At 42.2% G+C, this 16,788-nt stretch overlaps 1 non-coding gene across 1 annotated transcript; it reads left to right on the plus strand.

The window, feature by feature from the left end:
* The first annotated feature begins 1,005 nt into the window (after positions 1-1,005).
* Positions 1,006-1,111, plus strand: LOC144709005 (small nucleolar RNA R71). Its single transcript, XR_013582947.1, has one exon. It is a non-coding gene; the product is annotated as a small nucleolar RNA R71 (small nucleolar RNA).
* The last annotated feature ends 15,677 nt before the right edge of the window (positions 1,112-16,788 follow it).

A 16,788-nucleotide genomic window follows, 5' to 3' on the forward strand; every position in this document is an offset into this window, starting at 1 on the left:
GTTCATCGCCGTCGGGAAGATCCTCTCCTTCGTGCTCCCTTGACTCCTCTTTCTTCCTAGCGTTCTCTACAGAATACCTATAGGGATCCTGAAGTTCTTTTCCATTCCTCAATCTTGAGGCTGCCAGAACTTCAGGATCCAATTCATCCATTTCTTCATGGCTAGAATGCTGAATATGATGCAAATTGAATGGATTGATGACGGGTTTCGTAGGAAAACGTTGAGAAGTGCAAGTGTTTTCTGCAAGGATACCTTGGGACTCAGAGGGTGGCCTGAAACTCTCCAGCAGCTTCCTCATTTGCTCTTGTGACTCCAGCATTTGTTTAGTCTGGAACTCCATCATCACCTGCATTCGCATCTCCATCTCCGCCCGCAACTTTTGGTTTTGCTTTTCAATCATATCTGAAATGACGGGGGTTAATGTAGAGAAATCAGGTTGAGTTTGAGATGAAACCTGATACTGTTGTGGAGGCCTGTGCTGGAATTGTTGTCTCTGCTGGAACGGGGGCTGAGCTGCCGGCTTGTTTCCTTGGTGGAAGGCCTCTCCGTTTTGGAAATTTGGCCGCTTTTGACCTGCCCATGGTTGTTGCGGCTGATTGAAGGCCTTCACCTCTTCTTCCATGGCTTGGCAGGCTCCATCTTCATGTTCCCTGCTAAAACAGAGAGAGCAGATCTTAGCTTTGATGATGGGAGAGTTACCTAGGAAGACATTCTTCAAGGTAGAGGTGAGCTCCTCCAATTTCTTGTTGGTCTCCCTTAGTCCCGCTTGTAGCTCTCCCTCCTTGGCGTTGACCTGCAGAACTCCTGCTCTCTTGGGCTGCACATTCCTCCCATTCTGATTGGCTCCAATCTCCTGCAAATCCGTTTCTGCAACTCTCTCCAAAATATCAAAAACTTCATCCTCATATGCAGTATAGAACGTTCCACCGGTAGCGAGATTTACTTTGTTTTTCATAAAATCAGAGAGAGACTCATAAAATATTTGGGCTAATTGACATTGTTCAATGCCATGGTGAGGACATTTCCTCAACAAATCATTGAATCTCTCCCATGACTCACTAAAAGCTTCTCCATCATGAGGATGGAAATTGTGAATTTCCCTTCTATAGAAATTCGTTTTGGAGAGAGGGTAGAATTTTTGCCGAAATTTTCCTTGCATCTCATCCCATGAGTTAAAGGTGATTCCTAAATTACGATACCAAGAAAATGCTTTGTCTTTCAAAGTTAGAGGAAAATATTTCATTTTTAAAATTTCTGTAGAAATTCCTGGAACGTTTTGAGATGAACACCTAATATGGAAGTCATCAAGAAATTCTAAGGGATTTTGAGCAGGCAGTCCATTAAATTCAGGTAAGGAATGAATTAATGCATTGTCATATCGAAAGGAGATACCGTCACCGATGTTAAGATTTACATCAGTTTGACGTAGGCTTCCCGACGGTCGACCTGTCAAGCATGGTCCTTCTCCTCTCATGATGCTGATGAATCTCTTCAGCCATATTCTCCTACTGAATTTCAGGTTCTGTAACTGTAGAATCTGGAGAGGTGTCTCTAATGTCCTTCTCTGCAGATTTTTCACCAGCTCCTGAACGTATTACTACCATAAATCTTCAGCAAACGGTTAGAATAACAATAGGCTGAGGATTGTTAAGTCCTTCAGCTCTAGGAGAATCAACAAAAATGACTGTAGATTCAGGAAAATGACTGTAGATTTGCAAAAAAAATTACTGTAGATTCAGAGAATTGACTGTAGATTTAAAGAAAATAAAAATTCCTACTGTTATACCGTGCTCCCCGGCAACGGCGCCAGTTGATAAGCTTAATTTTACTGTGTCTTTTACTGGTTACTTATCAGTAACATGTGTGAGGATTAAGCTTATTCAACGAATTTATAAACCTCACAAGTTAGGGCGAGTGAGGGTCGATCCACAGGGAGCAAAAGAAAACAGCAAGAAATTCCTTTTCAGTACGTTAAAGTGCAACTTAATCAAGCCGTCTACAGAGAATTTCTTTGTAGACAGATCCTTTGCCCTTTGGGGCAAAGGATCGAACACCTTGCTTGCAGGGATAACCTGCGCGCAAGGTATTGCGTTAAGCGGCCTCTGCGCGCTGACTATGCACGGCGGCGGCTGCCTATGCATCGAATGCCTGCGCAACGTGCTGCGCGCGCTGCGTGCTGCGCGCGGTTGCGTGCTGCGTGCGGCTGTGCGCAGCAGTGCGCTGTTGCGTGCTACGTGCGGCTGTGCGCAGCTGTGCGCTGCTGCGTGCTGCGTCGCGCGGCGGCGCCTTGTGCGCTTTGCTGCGCGCTGCACGCTGCGTCTTGTGCGGTGCGCGTCTGATTGCGTCTGATACGCTGGTGCACGCGGTGCACGCGTGCTGCGCGGCTGCGCCGCAGCACTGCTGAGCGGCGGGCTTTGCTGCACGGCGTGGTGGAGATGCGGAGGAGTTCTGTTCTTTTGGAAGATTTGGGAAGACGATTTGAACAACAGAGGAACAAAGTTTAAACTGAAATCAAATCTAAAGCGAAACAATCCTCGGTTGGAAAACATTGGAAGATCTTGTGACTCTTCCAACCCAACCAAAATTGTCGAGAAGAGAGGATTACAGGCTGAAGCTTGCGATTTGCCCACGTCGGGTGTCACGTCCTTGCGGCGAGGCGTGGTTCTTCAATCCAAGCTATCTTCAGTCTGTTCTTCCTCTCCAACTCCAAAAGCTCATCAGCTCCTGGAGGGTGCAGAAATCCTCTTCTCCAAGCCCTAGTTTCCTTAGAGAAAATTCTGAACACCTAAACTCCTCTCTCAAGAGAGTATTTATAGGTTTTCTCTTAAGTCATGCCCAGGGGCATTTTCGTAATTTTTGCCACTTCGAATTTTTGCCCACTTCTGTTGATCCTCCTCTCTTCCTTGATCTTCTTAACCTGTTTCTGAATGTTCACTAGCCATAAAACGTTAAATATATTCCACTTGATTCAAAGAATCAAGTGGGGTTAGTGATTTCATAAAACAATACATATGCATGAACTTAGCATGAATTCACAAGATAATTGTAATGAATTTAAACTTGAGAACTTGATTATTTGATGACATATTTTAGAGTCATCAGGCAGAAGCCAACTTTCCTAAAGTTACCAATGTGGGAACATTTCGTGCCAGACAGAGTCACCCTCGTTCGAACTGTTCAGTCATCATTGACTACTTCGAACACATTGCTGGCGTTTACTACGCATGCATACTCTGCCGTGCGAAGAACATGCATAGTAACAGAAAAGCGATCAATCAGCAAGCTGACATGAGCATCAACGTATTTTAGAGACATTTCCAAGCTTGTCATTATGCTCGTCATACAAAGCTAAAGGGCCTGGTGGTGGTGGACGATGATCAGTCGCATATAACGGAGGCAATGCATGACCAACAACACAAAGGCCTAAGCCGACGAGGACTTATAAGAGGGCATACGCCTGATGAGATGAAGAATGTCATTGCATGATTTATATGGTTGATGGATTCATCATGGACTATAGTTCAGAATCTCACATTCAAGGAGCTGTGGCACTACGTGCCATAGTTGGACTTGGATCCTCCTAATGCAAAGGTCATGAAGCAAAGGATGATCCAAATGCATGGATACATGAAAGAAGAAGTGAAGAAGCCATGGGAGAAGGTGGACCGAGCGTCCCTCACAATAGACGTGGAGACCATGGAGAATGGTATTGAACTTCTAGGCATCGCCGTTCATTGGGTGGATGAGAAATGGGTATAGCGATAACAAGTACTTGCCACCCGAGAGATCATCGGCAAGCATGATGGGGACATCATGGCATCCATTGTTCTCCAGGTCTTGGAAGAATTCTGTCGGAGACCAAAGGTCATCATTCAACATCGAACTTATCTTTGTAATTAAACATGTTTATACGTGACATGTGTTTATGCAGGTTTATGCTGTGACTATTGATAACGCCTCTACAAATAAGAGGATGTTGTCAGTGATTGCGCAGAAGATAAAGCGCGTCCACCCGACATTTAGCTCCAAAAGCCACATTCCATGTGTTGCACACATTCTGAACCTTGTCGTCTAAGTGGAAATTAAAAGCTTCCTCATTCCTTTGGCCCAAGTAGCAGTGCCGGATGAGGGCAATGTGTGCAGGATAGCAGAACAATATGACATCACTAAGGAAAACATGCATGGAGATATATACTCAGTGTCTGAAGACAATGACAAAGCACATTGTCTATTATATTTGGGTGATGCAGTTGTGAAGGTGTGGACATCAGTGCGCAGTATTAGGAGCTCTGTTTAACGGAGAGAGGAGTATGCGAAAGCATGTGAAGATGACCCCAAAGTTGAAGATTCTAACATGGTCATGTTGGACTGTCCCACCCGCTAGAACATCCCTTATCCTATTTTATCCGCTGCCATGAAGAAACTTTATGTGATTTATTAAGTGTGAAGAATTTTGGTCAGCAGGGGAAGTCGACGGAGATGTCGAACGATGAGTGGGACTTGTTGAAAGAATTCTGTCGCATCATTTAGCGGTTTGCTGTATCCAACGCTAATGATTACAAGATAGTGATGCAAGCCATATGTGATATATTATTTCTCATAGACGGTCTCATTCGCCACATGGAGGAGGTGGTCCTGAAAATTGAAGCGGGCACTTTCTTAACCTGCGTACGGCGGTTGCATAAAGCAGATCCTTGTAACATGGCACAAGTGTGCAAGGCGATTCAACACAAGCAGACACAGTATGCAGAAATCTTGTGGGCGAATGCTGGAATCACCAGCGCGGCATTGATGGACCCATTCCACAAAGGGTCAATGCTCTGTGATGGCGTTAGCGAGCAACCATTGCATATATGCAATCTTTGTTACCATGTGACTCGACGAGGCATGCATTGGGTGGGGACTTTGAATTGAGCGCCCAAAAGGTTGAGAGTTGAACTCTTGGCAATAGAGCACCAAGCGAAAAGTCCAACCTGCACTTATGTCAACAAGGTCAGCACTCAACGAGTTCAACTAATACCTAACAAGGGTCGTTCATAATGAGGGAGTATTTGATGGAGCATGAGACCCCGTTCCATCAAGGACGGTGCCGAAGCCCCCCCTGTCCTCGGCGACATTCACCGGCTCGAACCCCGCCAGATCGGCCAGCCAAGGTGAGGGCGAAAGGTATCTAGATATATTTAATTTTCTCGGGCCATTATCCTCACAAAGGCCCTTTTCATTTTGTCTTTACCCCTTCGAACCCTCTTGTTTTTTTTGTTTTATTTTAAAATTTGTGCATTAGTGGTCTTAAGAGGGGGCCCCTTTCCCAATGGGCTTCCCCTCTGTTGGTCCCTTCTTAGGGCCCAACACCCTCCCTACATAAGGGAAGAAGAGGGCGCCTTAAAGAGTAGAATTCTTCGAATTTTTGGAAAGAGAGGGGACCTCGTTCAGTCCTCTTGTGTGAGGAAGAAGAAAAACAAAAGGACGGAGGAAAAAGGAGAAAAAAAGAGAGGGGAACAAAACGGGAACGGGGCTGACAGCCGTTGCCCGTTCCCTGTTCAGATGGGTTCCCATTCCGCTGGATTCCCGTTCTGGAGGGACTCCGGCGGCGGAACCCTATGCAGCCACCGCTCCACCGCCGGAGCTCTATGCGACCTCCTGCGTTGATTCAGAGGCAGACACCCTAAGGGCTGGCGAGGGCCGCCGCATCGAGGGCCGCCATCCCGCGACATCCCGAGGGCCACTGCACCGAGGACACCGCCCGATCGCCGCCGTCCCACGACGCCCCGAGGGCCACCGCCCGAGCGCCGCCATCCCGTGACACCCTAAGGGCCGCCACCCCCTAGGCTGCCGCCGTCGAGCAACGCCCCGAGGGCCGTCGCCTGAGCACCGCTGTCCCGCAATGCCCCGAGAGCCGCCGCCCTTAGGGCCACCGCCCGAGTGCCGCCATCCCCCGACGTCCCAAGGGCCACTGTCCCCAGGGGCGCTGTTCCTCGTTGCCACGAGGGCTATCGCCCTACGCTGCCCCGTGGCACCAGATCTGCCACCGTTGGACCTGTCGCCACTATAGCCGACGCGCCGCCGCCGTGAGGACGCGACCGTTGCCAATAGGCTGCAGCCGACACAGAACCACCACCGGCGCCGAATACCCGCCATTGACAGACACCCGCAGCCCGTCTGTCGTCTTTGCACTGGCGCCATGCCATCTCGACGTACGCGTTGCTGCCGCCGTCACTGCTTGCGCTCAGCACCTCTTCCCTGCCGACTCCGCTCCTACACCACCGCTCCTGAGTCGCGCCACGCCGCTAGTTGAGCGACGTTGTGCGACCACTAGCACAGCTTCACCGACCCTGCCCGCTAGTATCTCCGCATCGACGGGTGTACGACTTCTTTAGTTTGATTTTGATGAGCATATGACGAGAGACCAGGAACAAGCGAAAGAGGAATTGTCATTAGTTTGATTTCTTGTCTCCCCCTTTTTTAGAGAAGAGATATCAGAAAGGATGGGAGAAAAAGGAAGATCAAGTAGGCTTTCAGAGTGGATTTTGACTTGCCTATAGGTCGATTTGCCTCTCAAATGCAGGGTGGTAGTCTTGGCCCCTCACTAGGCAGACAATTCGAGCTCAGTGGATCAACGATCGTCACTTTTGGCGAAGAGGAAATTTCCTTTGTGTAGTGCAAAATTGATCGGAGTTGGAGTCATCAGGGGCGCGCTTCCCATCTCCCAGCCCCGTGGTGGATCAAGATTGAGTTTTCCCATCGATTCAGCAGAATTCTACCGACGACAGGAGAAATCTGCCACTGTTTTATCACACTCGGAGACCATGAGACAGCTTTGTTGTGGAAACTTCATAGTCTAGAGAGAAATTGGGCACCAGAATTTCCTTCTGCCAAAGGAGTTCAGACACCGGGCACCTGGTGACTACTCCTATTGCAGTCATCGCTGATGTCTCTCCGTTACCTGTTGTCTCTCCATTACCACCAATACACCGTGGGTGCCCCCATGTTTGGTGTGCGTCACTGATGTTGATCAGCCTCCTGGGTTGTTGAGTTCCGGCTCCTATGAACTTCCCTACCAAGGGTACAACCTAGTCATCTCAGACATGGAACACACAGTCTATTCACACCACGCCGGTCAGCTCATTACAATAGAGCTAACCATCCCATGTGTTGTGCAAATAGGTTGATCCACTACTCCACCCCGCCAGCCGTCACGTTACCCGAGGGATATTCCTCCAAGAAGGTGATTCATTCTGTGCCGCTCGTTCGCCGTAGTTGTCCATCGTGTCGACATTTGTGTACCCTTCACAAATGCGCCGATCACGACCAGTTATTGGCTTGATCTGCGAGCGCTGTGCTCTCGTCTTCCTCTCCTCTCCCCCCTTTGCCAGTAGCTCTGGCATCACCCTTTGCTTGTCTAGCCATCGTGATCTCTCCGGGGACTCTCTGCCACACCCTCTCCAATCGCCGCCTACCGTCGATGACATTGCACGACGTGCCACGCATCGACGAGGTATGCCACCCTCTCTCGCTGCTCATTTAATTACCATTTGCAATATGCTTTCATCTGGACTCCACTGCGCTCGGGCTAGGTAGGTAAGAGAGGAATAATTGAGAGAACTACAACAACTTTGAGTGTCTTACTGGTACAGCCGAGACCGTCCATTAGTGTGAGCCCTACAGATTGAATCTGTTTAGACGCCGTGGTCGCTCTGACGAGGTTCGAGAGGTCACCGTCGCCATCACCCAACGACCGCGTCCAAGCCCGGAGCTCAGCGCCTCCATTGAGTCGGAGCCTGCATGTACGACACGTAGGGCGCTCATTCATTGCATTGTAGTTACATAACCCATTATGGTTACATATGTTAGACGACGACACGGTCAGTGTTTGATACCACTATCACTTAGTGGTACCGAGCCATCATACTTAGTGCCGACCGGATGATGTCCCGAGGATGTGTGACATTAGTGTTCACCCCACTATCTTGGTGGGCCAGCACAAGGGCAAAACGCTTCCCCTTACTTGCCACCATTACAAGGGAGCCATTGTCCGTATGTGCAACAAGCGCTCCTGTTGAGCGCATGCTTTCTACGGGAAACGCTGTTATCATGTACAAGAGAGCACATTTGTCACCGATGAGCATTGAAACACTCATCACTATGAAGTGTTGGCAGTGTGCAGAGAACAAACGATGGTACAATGATGTGGAGCTGGATTCAGATGGCAAGGATGGCCAAGGTGGGGTAGTTGCATCTGCTCAAGGTACACATCCCTTACATTGACTATCCTATAATGCATATTTTACATCATCTTTGTGTTTTATTTGCTCTCTTTCGCTATGCCGGTGATGACCAATAAGTACAGACGGTTGATGGAGTCTTTGGGAAATTCTATGGCAAATGGCAGATTTTGATGGTAAAAAATTACAGTAATCAATTTTGTTGCACAATTTTTGTGTTAAAAGTTTTCAACATTTCCCTACAAATTTCTAGATTTTTCCGACATTAGAAATTTTCAATCACCGATTGTAGGTCCAGAAAAATTACTGATATAAATATTTAAAATTTGAACTTAATTGACTATTATAAATATTCGATATATTGTGTGTATGTGAGTATTTAAATAATGTTTAAGATTAATATAATGTGGGCATTATTAATTATAAAATTTTCAACATTTCTCTATAATTTTCTAGATTTTTCCATCATTAAAATTTTCCAATTACCGATTGTAGATCCTGCAAAATTAATTATATAAATATTTAAAATTGGCACTTAATTAAACCTTATAAATATTGGCCATATTGTGTGTATGTAAGTTTTTGAATAATGTTTAAGATCAATATAGTGTGGGCATTAATTACAGAATTTTCAACATTTTGCTATAAATTTCTAAATTTTTTCAACATTAAAAGTTTCCAATAACCGATTGTAGATCTTGAAAAGTTACTAATATAAATCTTTAAAATTTGCATGTAATTATATATTATAAATATTGGATATATTCTTTTATGTACATATTTAAATAATTTTTAAGATCAATAAAGTGTGGGAATTAATTGTAGAATTTTCAACATTAAATTTTTCCCTGAAAAATCCTAGATTTTTCTAACATTAAAAACTTCCAACAACCAATTGCAGATCTTGCCAAATTACTGATGTAAATATTTAAAATTCGCAGTTTATTCACAACTATAAATATTGGCTATATTATGTTTATGCATGTGTTTAAATAATGTTTAAGATCAATAATGTGTGGGCATTAAATGTAGAATTTTTAACATTTTCCTAAAAAATTTCTAGATTTTTCCAACATTAAAATTTTCCATTTACCTATTGTAGATATTGTGTCTATGAATGTATTTAACTCATGTTTAAGATCAATTTAGTGTGGGCATTACTTGTAGAATTACTGATTGTAGATCCTGTGTCTATGAATGTGTTTAACTCATGTTTAAGATCAATTTAGTGTGGGCATTACTTGTAAATTACCGATTGTAGATCCTGCAAAAACACTAATATAAATATTTTAAAATTGCACTTAACTTACCAATGTGATATTGACTACAGTGTGTGCATGTATCTATTTAAATCATGTATAAGATCAATATAGTATGGGTATTAATTGTAGAATTTTCAACATTTCCCAAAATGTTTCTTCATTTTATCAGGGATTTATTGGTGGATAAGGAGACATCTTCATCACTGACATGACATAACTTGAATACAAAATAAGCTTTTACTTTAATTTCTAATTTTGAGGAGAATATGTTAAACATTCCTTAGAAATAGTCCCCTCAAAAAATTATGTTACACGTTGCATGGTTATTGATAAGCTCAATTTATGGGATTTTTTTACTGGTTAGTCATGTGAGGATTTGAGCTATTCAACAATAAAATTGACCTCACAGCCTTAGGCTGAGAAAGGTGTCGATCCACATTTAGCAGATAAGATATTAGTAATTCTTCTTAGTTTAATTTCTGTTGCCAATGTCCTTCAGTTATCCTAATCAGCAAGTGGAAAATCTTCAGTAAATTTAGAATAGTCTTCAGTCTTTCTTTAAGTTATCTCTCAGTGAAAATATCAGTTAAGATTAATTTTCAGCTCATGGAATTCTGGAGGATTTCTCCACAAGATTTTCCTATCCGCGGAAATTGCTTAGCCACAAGCCTACGCCTGTAGGTTTGAGCAATTACCCCTCTTGTGCGTAGCCTCCTCGGCTGCGCGGGGGACGCAGCGCATAGAGCTGTGCGGCCTGCAGGCAGCGAGAACGCGGCGCAGAGAGCTGCGCGGCCTGCAGGCAGCGCACCACACTTTGCGTTCAAAGGCCGCGCGCGCCTGATGGCGGGGCGCGGCTTTTGTCTGCGGGGGGCTGTGCACGCCTGAAGGCAGCACACAACTTCTGTACGGGGGGGAGGTGCGCGCCTGTTGGTGGCGCGCTGCCTCTGTCCGCGGGGGAGCTGTGCGCGCCCAAGGGCAGCGTGCGGCCTCTGTTCGCAGGGGGCTGTGCGCGCCTGAGGGCAGCGCGCAGCCTCTGTTTGCAGGGGTTGTGCGCGCGTGTTAGCAGCACGCAGCGTCTGCCTGTGGGGGTTGTGCGAGCTTGATGGCTGCGCGCAGCGCCCTGGGCGTCGAGGCAATTTTCTGCTGCCAATCTATGGTTATGGGGGCGAAATCCGAACTAGATGCAATGGGTGGATAGTCGATTCGAGAGAAAACGAGGAGAAAATCAATTGGAACAAACAACAAACTCGAAATCACTTTGAACAATGAACAATGTTGTCTGGAACAATTGGAAAACACTGCTTGGTACCTTCCAACCCGGCTTCAATTGTCTTAGAAGGGAGAAGAAGACAACAACTAAAGCTAGAACAATCACACCACCTGGTGTCACACCCTTCCGGCGAGATGATGATTTTTGTGCTCTAGCTATGCGTCAGCTTGCTTCTCTCCCAGCTCTAATGCTCATCAGCTCTTGGAGGGTCTGTAGAACTCCTCTTCTCCAAGCCCTAGCCTGTTTGGACAGAATTTCTGGACAACCTCAAATGCTCTTTCAAGAGACTATTTATAGGTTTCTCTTTTTAGTGCCTCTTGGAGTTTTTAGGGCTTTATTTCCTTGTAAATTTTTGCCAGCCTCCCTTGGTCAGATGCTTTCTCCCTTGTGTTTTATCCACATCTGAACTCATTAACCAAAGAAGTGAGATCTAATCCACTTGACTCAGAGAATCAAGTGGGGTTAGTAAGTATGGAAATAATGCACATAAAATATGACAGATGTGGACTAAATGTATGCAAATGAGACTTTGATGCCCAGTGAATCTTTAATAATTTTATGACATATTTAGAGTCATCAGTTATGAATCCAAATAAATTAATCATAGGGGCTTAAAAAAAAAAAAATTATATACATACAGTTTTCCTACTCATATTTGCAGAATATAGAGTCCGAGGGGAATTTCTCTAATAATGTCACAGACAGCATCTGTTTGCGCGCGCAACATAATCTGTGGGTTTATATGTAAAATGACTGGACAGGATTTAAACTTTAAAAAATCATAGAATTCTTCCATATGGGATTACAATGGTTTCGGAAAAAAAATTTGGATATCGTAAATTGATATTGGGATATCGATTTTGATCTCCGGATATCAATAACCGATATCGGGTATCAGAGATTGTCTCATCTTTATCCAACCGATATCCATCACTGATATCCGTCACCAATATCGACAGATATCCGATCTCAGACACCATCCTGGTTTTTTTGCCGATATCGGATATCGGTTGGCCAATATCGAATATTGGATGGATATCGGTTGGACAAAAACTATTCTGGATATCTGAGAGGGAGAGGGAGAAAGGGGATCTCTCTCTCTCTCCCCGCCCTCCTCTCCTGCATCTGGCTGCCGCAACCTTCTTCTCTCCCTCCCTCCCTCTCTTACTCAGTTTCCCTGCTCCCTCTCTCGTGCCCCCCCTTTCTCTCTCTCCATCCCTCTCTCATGCCCTACCATGTGCCCCAACCTTGCTCCCCACCCCATCTACCGTGCTCCACTCTCCCTTGCTCCCTCTCTCATTTCTCTCTATCTTTCTCTCTCACTCCCCACCCCCTCTCCTGTGCTCCCTCTCCCTTGCTCCCTCTCTCTCTCTCTCTCTCTCTCTCTCTCTCTCTCTCTCTCTCTCTCTCTCTCTCTCTCTCTCTCTCTCTCTCTCTCTCTGTTCATACATTTTTTTACCTTTAAAAAGTCATCATTTTCATGTTCATTAGTGAACGAACCTGTTCAAAACAAACCCAAACATGAACAAGAATTTTATCCTATTCGTTTGATGCCGAACAACGAACTTCCCATCCCTACTCTTTACCTCACTCTTGTGCATTTTTTTTGCTATTATCACTTCATCCACAATATCACTTGATCTTCTCAAAACTTAATTATTCATAGCTACTTTCATCATCTTGATTATGTCACTAATTGTCACTATCTTGAATTGCATTTTGTCATCACTGTACTTTGTAGAGAATACATAGTTTATCTCATTACAATAATCACTTTTAAAATAATATTTAATCCTTGATTATCACTCCTTTGGAAGATGATTCACAGTCATAAAAAGCTGAAATTATTAAATGGCTGCAGTTTTACGTTTTTATTCAGTAGTCTAATAAATACAAATGATAAATTAAAACCCTAAGTTTTTATATTATCAGAACCTTCATCTTTGTCTCCTCCATCCATCCGCATGTTATATCTATAAAAGTGCCCATCATATTTGTAAAAAACTTTGCGTTTGGTTCCTCTCGTTGAGTATGATTTAAAGAGAGTGAGGTTTCTTAAGATACACCAAAGTTTTCTTGGTGACGATAGCATTTGGAGAAGGTCATTAAAGAAGAGGGGAGACTAAGGTGATAATCTAAATTGCCTTGTTCCTAACTAAACATATGGATCTAAGGGTAGTCTGTTGTTTTACACTAGTTCATTTGGCACACCTCCATTTAGACCAATCCATATTATATCCCCTTTCTCTGTAAATATATTATCACCTTTTAATCGTCATTTTCAATTTCCATTTCATTTCTTCATCACACCTTATCTTAACCATGAACGTGTACACATTTCATATTAATATATACTTTTTAAATAACATAATAAAGAGAAAATATTTAGAAAGCAAGCACCGAGTGGAAAGAGATAAAATCAGCGCTTTAAAAGTATTGTGCATACCCAAAACTTTGAATCGAAATATATTTTCATCTTTTACTTCAAAAAATATGAATTTTACTTCAAAAAAAATTCACCTTTTGCATCACAAGGGACAAGCCTCCAAACTGGTGTCGTTTAAAGTGAACTAACGCATTTGGTAGTTATTGGTGGTAGGCAGAATACTTAAAAAATTTCCTCATTAACTTTGTAAATTAGAAGAAGTGGGACAGTCTATATGGAGAAAGCCATCCAAAAAAAACTGTTAATATGAATTATAAATGTTACACAGTGATTATAAAAAACTCAATGTTTACAGTAATATGTACTCTGGTTTTTAATTTTTTGTATTTTTATTTTTCCTAAAAAAGGAAATCCTGTTAAAATATTTTTCTATTTGGACTTTAAATCTAATTTTATAAGTAAAATACTTAATGAATAATTATAGATAATTATAAATGTTTCGTAGTGACCAGCCACCTGCATGTAGAAAGAGGATGAATTGCTCAATATATTGGTATAATTTCTTAAATTTCTTGAATTTTGACTGTCCATAAAATGTCATCTAAATTGAATGTGATGCAATTAGATTATGATAAGTTCTTATTGTGATACATTCTGAATCTGAAAGCAGAGGAATAAAGAGAAAAATTGGAAGGGGAAATCAATGAAACTATCAATGAAACTTTCTGCACAGATGATAAATATGCCTAACTAGGTTTTGTAAAAACAAAGATCGAGGATCTAAAGAGAAAAGAAGTGAATCTATTCAGAGAGAGAAAAAAGATGGAAATTTGAAATAGATCTAGACATATTCGATGTCGATTGGAAGAAGAAGCATAATAGATTGATATTTGAATTTTAATCATGTTCTGGACTAAAATTCAATCCTCTAAGTCACCAAAATCCTAAAATAATCTCTACATTTTACCCATACATTTGCCACTTGTCTCCATGGAGTTCACATTTGACAGAGACACTAATAGTTTGCCTATTACATTTTAGAAATTGTGCTTATGCGATTGTCCATTCTTTAATTATTTGAAAAAAGTCATTAGTAGAAAGGAACATAGAAAACAGAGGCTGCCACTTGGCCGAGAGATAAGAAAGTTTAATAAATATTATGTCAAAGAAATTTTAGAAAGAAAGGAAATATTTAATGATTTATTTCTCAATGATTCCTAATGAATAGGTATATGTAAACAGTTCAAATATCCAAACTTGCTAATAAAACTACTAAACTAATTTGAAGTTTTTGATAAAGTTAGTAATTTTGAAAAAACTCAAAGCCTAGAAACTACCAAAGGAATCTGTTTCAACCATAATAAAATGAAAATATGATTACTTGGATGCATATTTTTAAGTAGTAGGTGTGCTTTTTTTAAAAGTAGTTTGCATGTTGTTGTTGTGTAAAATATCATAAACATAAACAAGCAAGTACACTAGGGATCAAAAAGGTTCTTAGAATATTATTTGTACTTTTCATTCACTAACTCTCAGCATATGCAAATGTGATGTAAGGTTGCAAATCCCGCCATGCAGCATACTTAAAACCCTCATGGATTTATGTTTTTTTTAGCATGATAGGGATGAAGTGCGTCTGTATGTCCAAGGGTTATTTTATCAAAAGATTATCAATACCTCTAGAGTAACCAGCCATCAACATCAAAAATGACTTTCAAACCAAAATTTCATGTACAGCTTAAATGATTTTTTCTTTAAATATACATATTTTTCATTCCCCAAGCCCCTATAAATAGGCTAGAGCTCTCTCATGAATCTTTTATTGATTTTTGGAATTGAGTTCTCTTTTGGAATGTTTCCCTCCACTTTTTACCTGCCACCATTACCGCCATTTGGAGCTGAGAAGTTCTAGCATTTAAAAGCATGTTACAGATCTCCACTCACTTATATGGGCTCCCACTTACCTCCTGCACTATCCGACATCACCTCACATGTTGTCATTGAGAAGAGTTGAAAGATTGAAGAAGGAAAATGAACTAAAAGATATAAAGAAGCAAGAAATGAAATTTTATTTTAGAGAAAAAAGTGAAACCAGCATTGTACAACAGATACTTACTTTTTTATAGATCAGGAGAAGCCCGTTGTGCTTGTCTTGAGCATCTCCTTGGTTTCCTCATATTGTACACCCACCTGTCAGTTGTGTATTGTCATATTATGTTTCTTGAAATGTGTAATATTGTTCTTTTGTCTTATGTGTTGTTTGGTTATGACTGACCAGTGTAAGTTGTAACTCCGGCTTCCTTTACAACCATTGTCAAGCTCAGCCCAAGTATAAGGCAAAGTGTAATTCAAATTGAAAGGAAGGAAGGTGCAAGTAGTGGTTTGGTCAACAAATGGCTCAGTTGCTTGCTACTTGGCACAAACTGAATGTCTAGTTCCTTCGCTACAACCTATTCCCTAACAAAATGGAAGTCAACTGCCATTTGTTTCATCTGGACATGGAAGAAAGGGTTGGCATCAAGGCACCTAGCACCGAGGTTGTCACAATGGATGATGGGGCCCCCTTGAATGTGATTCTAAAACTCCTAAAACAAAGGTTGGAGCCAAATCAACTCTGTGGCAGCATTGGCAATGGCTTTATATTCTGCTTCTGTGCTTTATCATGCAAGTGTTGATTGATTTTTAGAGCACCGGGATATGAAATTTTGGCCTAGAAATACAAGGTAGCCACTAGTGCATAATTGATCCATATTGCACCCAATTCAATATGCATTGCTGTAGGTAGACAACATAAGGTTAGAACTCTAATGAATGAACATGCCAAGGTTGATACTACCCTTCTGGAATTGACAAAGATGCTAGAGAGAAATCTAGTCATCTGTTGTGGGGGCATGCATCTTTTCACAAGCCTTGATTACGACAAAGACGATAGCAGGTCAGGTGATTGTGATGTATTCTAGGGCATTGATAATGCTTTAATATGTGGTTGGCCTGATTGTCGTAGTAGTTGGCAAGGTAGCAGCACATTTGGACGAGGCCGACCCGAGGGTCTTGAGAGATTTTTCAGGTTTCCATATTCGATCGTTGTAGTAAATTGCTGATACATTGAGATTGAGAAAGAAGACAGCCCCTAGTATACGAATAAATTCAAGTCAAAGAAAATAATGAGCTATACCAAGGTTCTTACAAGCAAACTGAGATTGCAGGAATGAAATGACAGTCATAATTAATTCTGAGTTTGGACTCAGAATGTGAATATCGTAAGTATATATAAGTAAATAGATAAAATTTGTATTATCAATTTTAAAGAAAAGAGACAAATGAGTTTATGAAACAATAAATCTAATATATTATAGATGAGTTGATAGTTAGTGAAACTAGGCTCATGGAGCTTGTTTGAGACCAGAAATTAATTTATTAAGTCGATAGACATGATTAGGAAATACAGAATCACAGAACCATGGAGGTTGTTCCATGTGAACAGTTTCAAGCAAATCTCCATGTAAGAAACCATTTGACACATCAAATTGGTGAACATGCTAGTTAAGGTTAATAGCTATGGAGAGAAAAGTTTAAATCGTTGTGTGCTTGATTACCCGGCTGAATGCCTCCAAGTAATGAAAGCCTTCCTGGTGGTTCTACCTGTTG

Source organism: Wolffia australiana, chromosome 10, assembly GCF_029677425.1.
Source record: "Wolffia australiana isolate 7733 chromosome 10, ASM2967742v1".
Classification (NCBI taxonomy): Eukaryota; Viridiplantae; Streptophyta; class Magnoliopsida; order Alismatales; family Araceae; genus Wolffia; species Wolffia australiana.